Here is a 10,914-nt window from a genome sequence, read left to right as displayed (position 1 = left end):
GTGACGGCCACCATCCGCACTGGAAAGGAGGGGATGGTCACTGTACATCCCTTGTCCACTGCCCTTGTGACTACCCCTACGGAGGAAGTTCCTTGCTCACTTCACCACCCACCCAGAGGCTGAACAGGACACGCTTCAATCTCTCCCCACAGGTGCAGTTCCCCGGAGGAGTAGCAGCTGGAGGAGCTCTGACGAGGTCCTATTGGGAGTCTGGGAGTCAGTGCCTTGCAGCAAGGACCCAGGCGACGCCCCCTGCTGTCAGACTGCATGGAGAAGGGACCCCGCAGGCAGCTCCTGACGTCTACTCGACCCAGACGAGACCACAGCCCCCAGACGCCCAGGGTCACTCCCAAGACCCACCAGCAGGCAGTCCTCCTCCAGGAGCAGGTGGAGGCAAGCACGCCTGCTCGCCCTGTTCGGTGGCACTATTTCACTGTGGGTAATTACTACTTTAACACTGGGGCCTGTGTATGATCTTAGTGTGGTGCGGCGTTACTATTTGGTAGAGTGTTCACTGTGATAGACCTGTATTTCACTGAATTGCTGTGTTCACTGTTTCACTGTTACCTTGCTTATTCCACCACTCTTTTATATTGTCACTGATGCTTTTCTCATTGACTTCCTTTATACTGTTAATTCACTGTTCTGCCTTTACTTCACTATGTCACGGACACTGTGCTTTCACTGTCACTCCTTTCGGGTCTGGGCATCGTGGCGGTCAGGTACAAGGGCGGCGGAGGTGACTCAACCTCATTACTGACAGGGCTGAGTTACGCCAGGGGCCTCTGTGTTCAGGGGCCACGGGATCACTCGTAGGGGCGTCCACTCTCGTATGGGGCTGCTGGTGGTGAAGGGTCCCACGCTCTCGGGGCTTGGGGCAGAAGTCTGGCCCTCAGGGCTGGGGCCGAATAGCTGCCTGAACTTCTCGCTCAGGCGCCTGACAGAAGACAAAGATCTCCAGCATCTGGATGTAGGGAGGTCCTTCCCGGGGATCCTGGAGGCGGTCTGGAGGTCCCAAGGGCTGTAGTCCCCGGTGTTCGGGGAGGCCATCAGGAGGGGGCTGCGGCATTGGTCTACGTCAGGGCCCATCGGGCGAGTCCTCTCAGGATCTGGCTGCAGGGAGAAGAGCCTGGTGGTAGTCACGGGGCCTCTCCAGTACTCCTTCAGGCTGGGGGCTCCCTCTGGGTCGAAGGTTGGTGGGCAGGAGTCAGCACCTGACGGAGGAACAGCTACCGGCCGTCTCCTACCATAGGGCCCAGCTACTGGCCATGGCCTTCTAGGGGCGTGGCTACCGGCTGTCGCTAAGGCCCGGCTACTGGCCATGGCCTAGGGGAGGGAGTGGCTACAGGCCGACTCAGGGGCACCTTCAGAGCGGCTACCGGCCGTCTCCTGAAGAAGGTGGGAGCAGCTACTGTCTGTCTCCTGGTTACCTCTGGAGCAGCTGCAGGCCGTCTCCTGTAGGAAGGTCGAGTGGCTACAGGCCATCTCTCGAGGGGCACCTTCAGAGTGGCTACCAGCCATCTCCTGGTTACCTCTGGAGCGGCTGCAGGCCGTCTCCTGTAGCAGGGTCGAGTGGCTACAGGCCGTCTCTCGAGGGGCACCTTCAGAGCAGCTACAGACCGTCTCCTGTTTACCTCCAGAGCAGCTGCAGGCTGTCTCCTGTAGGAGGGTTGAGTGGCTACTGGCCGTCTCAGGGGTGCTGACTGGAGCTGGAGTAACAGCTCCACCCCGTGGTTGTTGATGGTCAGCTCGCCCGGAAGGTAGTCTCATATTCCTGCTATGGTGGCGGCGGGCGAGCTCCGGGTCATAGGGGTGCACGGCCCAGGCGGACCTATGTCCTTGTTGCCCGGAGTCCAGGCACACTGTATATGTTCCTCGGTGGGCTCCTTCTGGGGGTGTTGAGTTGCCCTCAGTGACATTATACTGCATTTTACAAATAAACTCAGTGTGGAAGTACTGCACGTCTGCATGCATCAGTCTGAGCAGTGCAGGGCTATTTGTTTGTATTGATTTTATAGTATAAATTGTACATATTTACCTTTGAAAAGTTATTCCCTGTTGTCTAGTGCCAACTGTTCGCTTGTTTGTGTAACACTGTGGCATTCCAGAGAAGTTACAGGCGGTACATTTATAGAGTACACCATAGGAGACGATGTGCACTCGACCTTTCCAACATGGCGGCCAAGCTGGCGCATGTTTTGTCTCCTCGTTCGTTTACAGATTCCCTGCACCTATAGCGCAAGCCGAGCCATACATTAGCCCGGTCAGTGGGGTATGGGCTTATTAAAAAATTGTAAGGAGGGAGGACAGGACCTGGGGATTGCCAAGCACACATGCCCTGTCTCCTGACTGGCTTTGTGGTGTGTGTGTCTCCTCGTGCGGCATCTATGTTTATATATCTATAATGTCAACGGTACGATAATTTTCAACAAACGGTAGTTGACACCAATTCCTCATAACAGCAAAGAAACCGGGGTTAATACACATTAAAAATGTTTCATTGATTTGTTGCAGAGTGTAATAACCTGTCAGAAGCTTTAAGATGTAGTTTCTTACGCTTCCTATGTAACAAATATAATATAAACACTGGGAAATCTTAAGAAGTAGAGCCAAGAAACTCCTTTTTTATTGTTACCAGTATGTAGTTATCAATTCTGTATAAGAAAATAAACAGACCACCATATTTCAAAGAAGTAATGACTGGATTTTTCCGGCTGACGAAAGGAAGAAAACAAATTGACAAGAAAAAGTGTGCAGGATGTGGAATCAGACAATCTGTTTTATAGTGCCGCTAAATTTCCTACTATGTCTCACTGATCAGCCTTGCCTGAAAATCATAAAATGTTACCTTTTAAACATTTACAAAATGCTAAGAGGGAACTTCAGTTTTACAAAACTGAAATGAAATATGAGAGTACTATTCGACCAAATTCATGCATATTTTGGTAGGCTATACAGTGCTGTATATGAAGACTTGTCTCCCATTTTTAATATGACTCAAATATGGTCAGAGACTTCCTGGCATAGTAAGCTACTGCACTGTGCAGTTTTTATAACACAAATGAAAGTCCTCCAGAACTATACAGATTGGTACGTCTGTCTTTAGCTAATAGTTGACATTATAAGGCATACTGACGAGGTTAAATGCAATCACTCAAATCAGGATTATTAGTGTTATGCTAGGTGTTTAAGGGTCGGCTTCCCGTCCCTTGAATGTCTATGCTGCAGCTGGGTTCCCTTTCTAGACCGGAGCTTAGGAAACTAAGAGAGACACAGGGCACAAAACTCAGGGCAACAACCTTACACGTATATTGGTATATTCTAAATGTGGAACGAGTAGATGTCACAAACAGGAATCTAGACAATCATAACATGTACTGAGATCGGGAGTAGTAGTACAGTAGGTTCACACAGTGCTTGTCATCACAGTGCGCGATTCGCATTGTGCGCAAGTGACCAAAAATCATAACCAAAAACCCTTGAATGCGCGAGTTTACCGCACAGAACGAGAGGCAGAGGCAAGGAGTGGCTCAAAAATGCCATTTTCTATTAGTGCGCGACCACCCCTTACACAGCGTGTCACGTGTCGTCATGTTGAGGATATGGAGGATGCAATGTCAGAAGTGTCAGCATTGGACTTTGAAGGGTTTATGGCCGAAGTGAGTGACTTTGATGCTCCTGGGGAAGGTGCTCAAGAGGAGTCTGTGGAGGGAAGTGTTGGTGCGGTGGGAGGTGCGGTGGGGAGTGCGGCGCTGTAAGTGTTGCCGCGCCTCGGAACCCCTGTTATTTAAGGTCATCAGGCCTGTTGTCTACTGTTGTTAAGGTGACTACCCATATTTTTGTTATTGTAGCTATAGCTTTAGTACAATGTCTGAAAAATATGACCTTTATTATGTCTCTAAGGGCCAAAAAATGTCCAGGTATGAGGGGGTACTGCCCATATGTAATTATTCCCATAAGATTATGTATTCCCAGTACGTGAATTCCCAGTGCGCGAGGTCGTGGACCGCCCAATCTCTTGCACACTGTGTGAGCCTACTGTATTTCGGAGGATACTGCTTGGACAATAGTTCTGGATAAAAGTCAATAGTACAATGAACAGCCCTTAAGGTGTTGGGCAGGGGGAATCAGTCACTTACATTGAGGGAATTTTACACTGTGGTCAGAACAGGCAGCTTTCCTATAGGTCCTATGTCGCGAAAGAATTATATTACTAGAGCCGAGATACACATTCACTCAGGTCGCTGTATTCACTGCTCGGCTACTCTTGCCCTGTCACTATTTCGCTGTTGGTCTATACCTCCGGCACTACAGCACTGATAGGACTTAGGCTTAGTTTCCCTCTAATATCTTAACACACTGCCTGATGTCACTGCACTTCCATTGTCACTCACTGTCGGGGCTGGGTAGGGTGGTGGTGCTGGCAGAGGGCAGTGGGAGAGCTCACAGCCCGGCTCCTGATGGGGGTTGAGCTTTGCCAGAGGTCTTCGTGTCCTGCGGCCACGGGATCACTCGTAGGGGAGTCCTCTCTTGTCTGGAGCTGCGTGCGGCGAAGAGCCCCGCACTATTGGGGCTGGGAACTGGGGTTCGGCCCTTGGGACTGGGGCCGAAAAGTTTCCTGAAGCGTTCACTTAGGTGCCTGATGGAGGACGAGTGTCATCTGCGTCGGGGTGGGGAGAGGTCTCGCCCGGGGCTCCTGGGGGCGGCCTCCAGGGCTCATCGGCTGCTGTCGGGGATGCCCTTAGGACTGGGCTGCAGTGTCGGCCTCCGTAGGAGTCCATCAGGTAGGGTCCCTCTGGAGCTGGCTGGGTGGAGAATAACCCTGGGGATAGTACAGGGCCTCTCCATGCATCCTCGAGGCTGAGGCCTTCCTCCTGAAGGTTGCCTCGCTGATAGTGGACAGCAGGGTTGACTGCGCCCCCGCCGGTCGGTAGTTCTGATGGCAGAACGCCCTCTCGTAGTGGAGTCACAGGGGGCGAGGGGCTTTGGTGCTCCTCCCCAGCACAGCTGCCGGCTGTCACTGGGTTCCCGTGGGCAATGAAGTGAGGGCAGCTGCAGGCCGTCCCTTTGTCATAGGCATGGCTACTGGCCGTTGCCTGGGCCCGACTCCCTGACGGGGATGCAGGCAAAGTGCAGCTACTGGCTGTCACTTGCCTGTCGGCACGGCTACCGGCCGTCGCCTGAGCCCCATGTGGAGGATGACGTGCCGACAAGGAGCGGCTACAGGCCGTCTCCTGTGTCTTGTCCTCTGAGGCAACTACAGGAGGAGAGGGGACGTATCTTTCTCTCCCCAGCGTGGCTACCGGCCATCGCTGGTTCCTTTAGGGGGGTGTAACAGCACCTGATGGGGGAGCATTTACCAGCCATCTCCTGCTGCGTGGCCCTGCTACAGGCTGTGGCCTTTTGAGAGCGCGGCTACTGGTCATTGCCAGAGCCCGGCTACAGGCCATGGCTCTTAGGGGGGAGCAACGGCCACTAGCCATGCCAGGAAGAGCACGGACACCACTCATCTCTCACCCCCTGTGACTTTCCCGCCGGAGGACGTCCCTTGCTTGGCCCGCCCCTCCTATGGCCAAGCAGGACATCCCTTCTGTTCTCTCCACAGAGGCAATCCCCAGGAGGAGCTACAGCTGGAAAAGGTCTGGCAAGGCCCCATCGTGACCTCGGAGGTTTGAGCAGTGCAGCCAGCGCCCAGGTGAGACCACTCACTGTCGGACTTCCAAAGGAGAGAACGCCATAGACCACCCCTGACGGTGACCCGACCCGAGAGAGACTGCAGTCCTCAGACTCCCTGAGGCGCCCCCAGTACCCTGGGGTGTGACCTCCCCAGCCCCAATGGATGACAACCCCCTCCCCAGAGTGGGTGCAGACAAGTGTGCCTACTCTCCCTGTACAGTCCCACCCCTAAAGACCAAACTCCCCACAGAGGCCCCACTAGAGAAGGGCCCCTCTCCACACCACCCAGCAGCCCACTCCAGATAATGTGGCCCCCGAGAGTAGTCCCGTGCCCTCTAAGGGAAGGCACACCTGACGGGACCCCCTCCCACACCTGGCCGACACCTATAGGCAACTCGAGACTTCAGCAGACCTGTCAGAGTCCTCCAGTCCAGACAGTACTTCTGAACCTGTATAGTGTACTGTATTGTGACCAAATTGTATTCACATTGTGTTCAGTGGTGCACGAATATAAGATAATACATGTGTAAGGTTGGTTGACAAGAGTTTTTATGCCCTGTTCCTCTCGTAGTGTATTCTAGTTCTGGTCTCGAAAGAGAACCCCGGCTCAGTAGCTAGTGTTCTTAGGACGAGAAGTCAACCTAAAAACACCTAGCATAACAGTCTGCCACCTCCTTAAGGAACAGCACCACGGTGACGGCCACTGTAAGCACTGGGAAGGAAAAGACAGCCACATCCGCTCTTTGGCTGTTGTCTCTAGGGCCTGTAGAACCACAGTGACAGCCACTGTATGCACCGGGAAGGAAGTGATGGCCACCATACGCCCTTCGTCCACTGCCCTTGTGACTACCCCCTTGGAGGAAGTCCGTGGCTCGACCCACCACCCATCCGGAGGCAGAGTGGGATGCATTTCTCTCTCTTCCCACATGTGCAGTTCCCCAGAGGAGTTGCAGCTGGAGGAGCTGTGGCGAGGGTCCATCACGAGCCTGGGGATCTGTGCCCTGCGGCTAGCACCCGGGCTGAAGGACTCCACCAGGAAGGGATATCACAGGCAACTCCTGATGGCAGCTCGACCCGGCGGAGACCGCAGCCCCCAGACGCCCAGGGGCACCCCAGGGACTCCGGGGCGTGACCTCCCCAGCCCCACCCGCAGACGATCCTCCTACAGGAGCAGGCAGAGGCAAGCACGTCTGCTTGCCCTATTTGGCCCCAGTCCAGAGGGCTGCCTTCCTTATCAAGGCCTCACTAGGGAAGGGCCTCCCCCCACGCTGACCAGCGGCTCAGTCTGGACGACACCGCCCCCAACAGTAATCCCATGCCTCCTACGGGAAGGCACACCTGACAAGCTACCTCCCACACCCGGGCGCCATCTGTAAGGAGCCCAGACCCACAGCAGCCCAGGCCAGTGTCAACTAGTTCAACTGTGTACCCCTTAACCTGTCTGTGTATATTATTAATATTGTACTGTACTGATCGTAACTAAGGTAATAAACGTGTAAGGTTGGTCAGTCGAGTTTTTATGCCCTGTTCCTCTTGTTGTGTATTCTAGTTCCGGTCTTGAAAGAGAACCCCGGCTCAGCAGCTAGTGTTCTAAGGACGAGAGGTCGACCCAAGAACACTTAGCATAACAACCTGTATGCCAGTTCATATATACTCAAGCAATATTCTTCATCATTTTGTGGAAATACCGTACCTGATGGAGGATAATCAGTGTGAAATTTGGAATTAGCAACCCGTAAATACATGAAATAAGTAAAAATCACTGAAAGAACATTTAACAAGTTACATTTTGCAGACCTGTGTTATAACTGTTTAACCCAAGTTTTACTTAATTTTAGGATAAAGGGGGTTTTTCTTGATTTTCTCCATTTGTGTCCCCTGCCCCTTTGCTATGCCCGTTACAAATGCCCTCTTAGACTGTCACTGGGGCAGCCCTAAACAACTAAACACTTACCATATTGCATTCACCTATCAGAGTGTGTCGTATTACAGAACATATTCTTTGATTGTTAAAAAGAATGTGTTCAAGTTTCAGGAGGACTAGTGTTCAAACTGACAAATGTCAAATTATGTCAGTGTCGTTTGCAAGCTCAAGCTTTTTTTTTTTTTTTTTTTTTTTTTTTAAGCTAGAGCCCCTGCCGGGCCTGCCCTTGATTCTGTCTGTATACACGCCACTGATGTCCATCAGCAGAACAGGTATGTTTCCACTTAAGTACCCGGGGCCCCAACGCGACAGGTCGAAAGATATGCAGCAGTTCCAGCTCAAATGGGGGCAAGAGAAAATACGTGCAGCCACCCCCGAGTCGCAGGGATAAGAGTGTCCGTCCAAGAAGGACACAGGGAGCCAGTGACGAGGGCTTGTCAACTTAGTGCTTGCTAGAGGCAGCATAGCCGAGCTTGTTAGATGAAGTTTGGCATCGCAGAAGGAGTTCCAGTGCTCCAGTGTGTTTGCTAGATCCCGAGCCTGCTACAGGCGGCTTGGCAATGCAGAAGGAGTTCCTGTGTTCCAGTGTGCTTGACAGATGCAGCACCCCCGAGCTTGCTAGAGGCGGGTTAGCAACGCAGAAGGAGTTCCAGACCACGCATTGCCCAGAGTCCGGCAGGCTTCCCCAACGTGACACTGAAGCTGGAGCAAGTCCCCCACACACGTACACATCCCCTCCCACAGGTAGAGTCCCCTCCTACCTCTGAAAACGAATCTCGGGCATGGTAAAATAAACTTGTTGTCCCGAGTGTTTTGGGTCCCTTCTAACATCACTGCTAGACCCACTCTGGGCACAAATCACACAACGCTATCACCAGACTGAGGGAGAAAGAGCCAGACATAGGGCTTTCACTTTTCCGGAGCCAGGGTCGTAGTTTATCTACCCCTTGGCCTTATCGCCACTAATTCACCACACTACAACACCTGTACAGCCGTAGACTTAACCCCGGTTCCCTTCCTTTTCCAGAGAATACCCCGGCGGCGAGTGTGTCATACCCGGGACTTCTCCCTCCAGATTTCCCCTCCCCAATTCCCCTTCTCCCCGGCTGACCATTTACTACAGATAGATCTCCCCATCTCGTATGTAGTGCTGTGCATAAAGGCTGGTGAAATAATAAATCTCTCGCCTTGCCATTTGGAGTTTCTGAGTTTACTCTGTACTCTTAAGGTGTATAAAGTCCTGCTTTGGTGTTCCTCCCTATTTAGATAAACCCCATTGGACTAAGAAAATTCTAGTATAACCTCACCCTTTCTTGGATCACTGCAAAGGGACATAGATAAGTTACTTAATTTTTCACACTGATCTTGACATGGAAGCTTTGTGTTCCATTTGTTATCGCCCGCCTTTAGCAAGACGGAGCGATAATGTTTTTGCCGGCCTGTGTGTGTCTGTTGGTGTGTATTTCCCTAGTTGTGATATACAGGAAATGAGCTACGCTCGTGGGGTCCCGTTACTGTTTCTGTATGTCAAATTATGCTTTGAACCCATAAGTTTTTAGACTGGACGAACTCTTTGTCCAGGCTATTCTGCAGGCCTATGCATCTATATGGAAAACCATATTTCTTGATATCCTTCAGGCAACTTGTTTTTTTGAGTTTCATTCCGTGTTCTCTTGTTTCTCTTCCACCCTATACAAGCAGATCTTCTCTCTCAATTTTTTCTACTCCCATCTTGGCCCTGAACATTGCAATCATGTCGTCCCTCTCTCCCCTTTCTTCTAAAGAAGGTTGGTGTAGTTTTTCCTCCCTTTCCCCGTATGACAGATCTGCCAGGCTAGGGACCATCTTGGTTGCTGTTCTTTGTAATTCTCTCGATCTTGTTTATATTGAAATACCCACTCGGCGGAGCGAGCTGGACACCACCACCCCAGGAGGAGGGTACAGGGAGGTGACCCCCGCCCCACAAAGAGATGACGGGGAGGCTGTTCTGCCCTTAGAGTGGAAACGACATATCTCCCCTGTCACCTGATGTTGCTCTTCCTCGTAGCCGGACCACCAGGCAGTACGCAGTTTAAGTGCAATACACTCCGACGGAGAAAGCACTCGCCAGAATCGGGGTGGGACTTGCAACAGTCGAATCCCAAGCAGGCCCTCAAACGCCGTGTCCACCAGATCAGCCTTCACAAGAGGAGGGGACTCCACTGGAGCCTCACGTCCTGCAATACACCAGGGGAGCAGTGGCACAGTAGCATCCTCCGTATCTACTGTGGGGTGAATGACCACCGGTTCTCCCTCTGCCACCCACCTTCGGGACCCAGCACATCGGCACGTCTCCCAGACGACCTTCGCTAGATCTCCCCAGGAGGAAGGCGGGCCCAGGGGTGGTATCCACCGGATCTACCTTCGAGGGGCAGACCACCAGTCGTCCCCCAGCTGCACCAGCCCCCGACAGCAGGAGGACAGAGTCCACCGGACTGGTGGCGCCTGCCAGGAGACACATCAGGCCTCCCCCTCTGGTCGTCCCTGGGACAAGTGACCACCCGAAGGTGTGTCCTATGGATCTTCTTCAGCCACTGCCCCAAGTAGGAACCTAGGCAGTGCCTACCGGGTCTGTCTGGACGAAGGAGTACCCGCTGGGTCTCCATCTTACGCCCCAGCACGGAGTTCTGGCAGGGACCGTCAGGCCCACCAAGCCAGGGAGCAGACCACCGATTGCTCCCCCTCCATGACCCGAGAGGTTCCTGCTGAGGGTGATGCCTCTTGCTTGGCCTGCCCCTCCTGTGGCAGATTGAGGCGCCCCTCTTCCTGCCCCTCTTGTACGGAGGGTGGGAACTGCTCCCCCACAGGTACCCCACCAGAGACCAGCCAGGGTACCACCCGGAGGCCAGGCATCCTGTTGCTGCGGCACCACCCTCACCACCCCCAGACGCTGCCGGACTCCCCCAGAGCGAGTGGCCACAGACTGCCCCTGACAGCCTCCTCCCCGAAGAGAGACTACAGTCCCCGGTGTCGGTGAGCCACCCCTACTGCCCACCGCAGCTGCCAGACTCCTCCTGACACAGGCTGCCACAGCCAACCCCTGATGGCCGCCTCACCAGGACAGGATTGCGGCTCCGTGAGGGTGCTGCCAGACCCACAGCCAACCCTCGGCCTGGGCCTAGCCAAGTCTGTCCCCAGGACCCCCACCACGACAAAGAGCAGCCACCGTGCTGCGCACCTCCTGGCCCTGTTCAGCCCTAGCCCCAAGGGCTACCCTTCTCCCAGGGCCTCTACTGAGAAAGGGCCGCCCACCACTCCGCCTTTCAGCTCCAGCA

This window comes from Coenobita brevimanus, chromosome 23 (genome assembly GCF_032717465.1).
Source record: "Coenobita brevimanus isolate Jiangsu-jjx chromosome 23, ASM3271746v2, whole genome shotgun sequence".
NCBI lineage: Eukaryota > Metazoa > Arthropoda > Malacostraca > Decapoda > Coenobitidae > Coenobita > Coenobita brevimanus.
Note: the sequence above shows the minus strand (reverse complement) of the source record.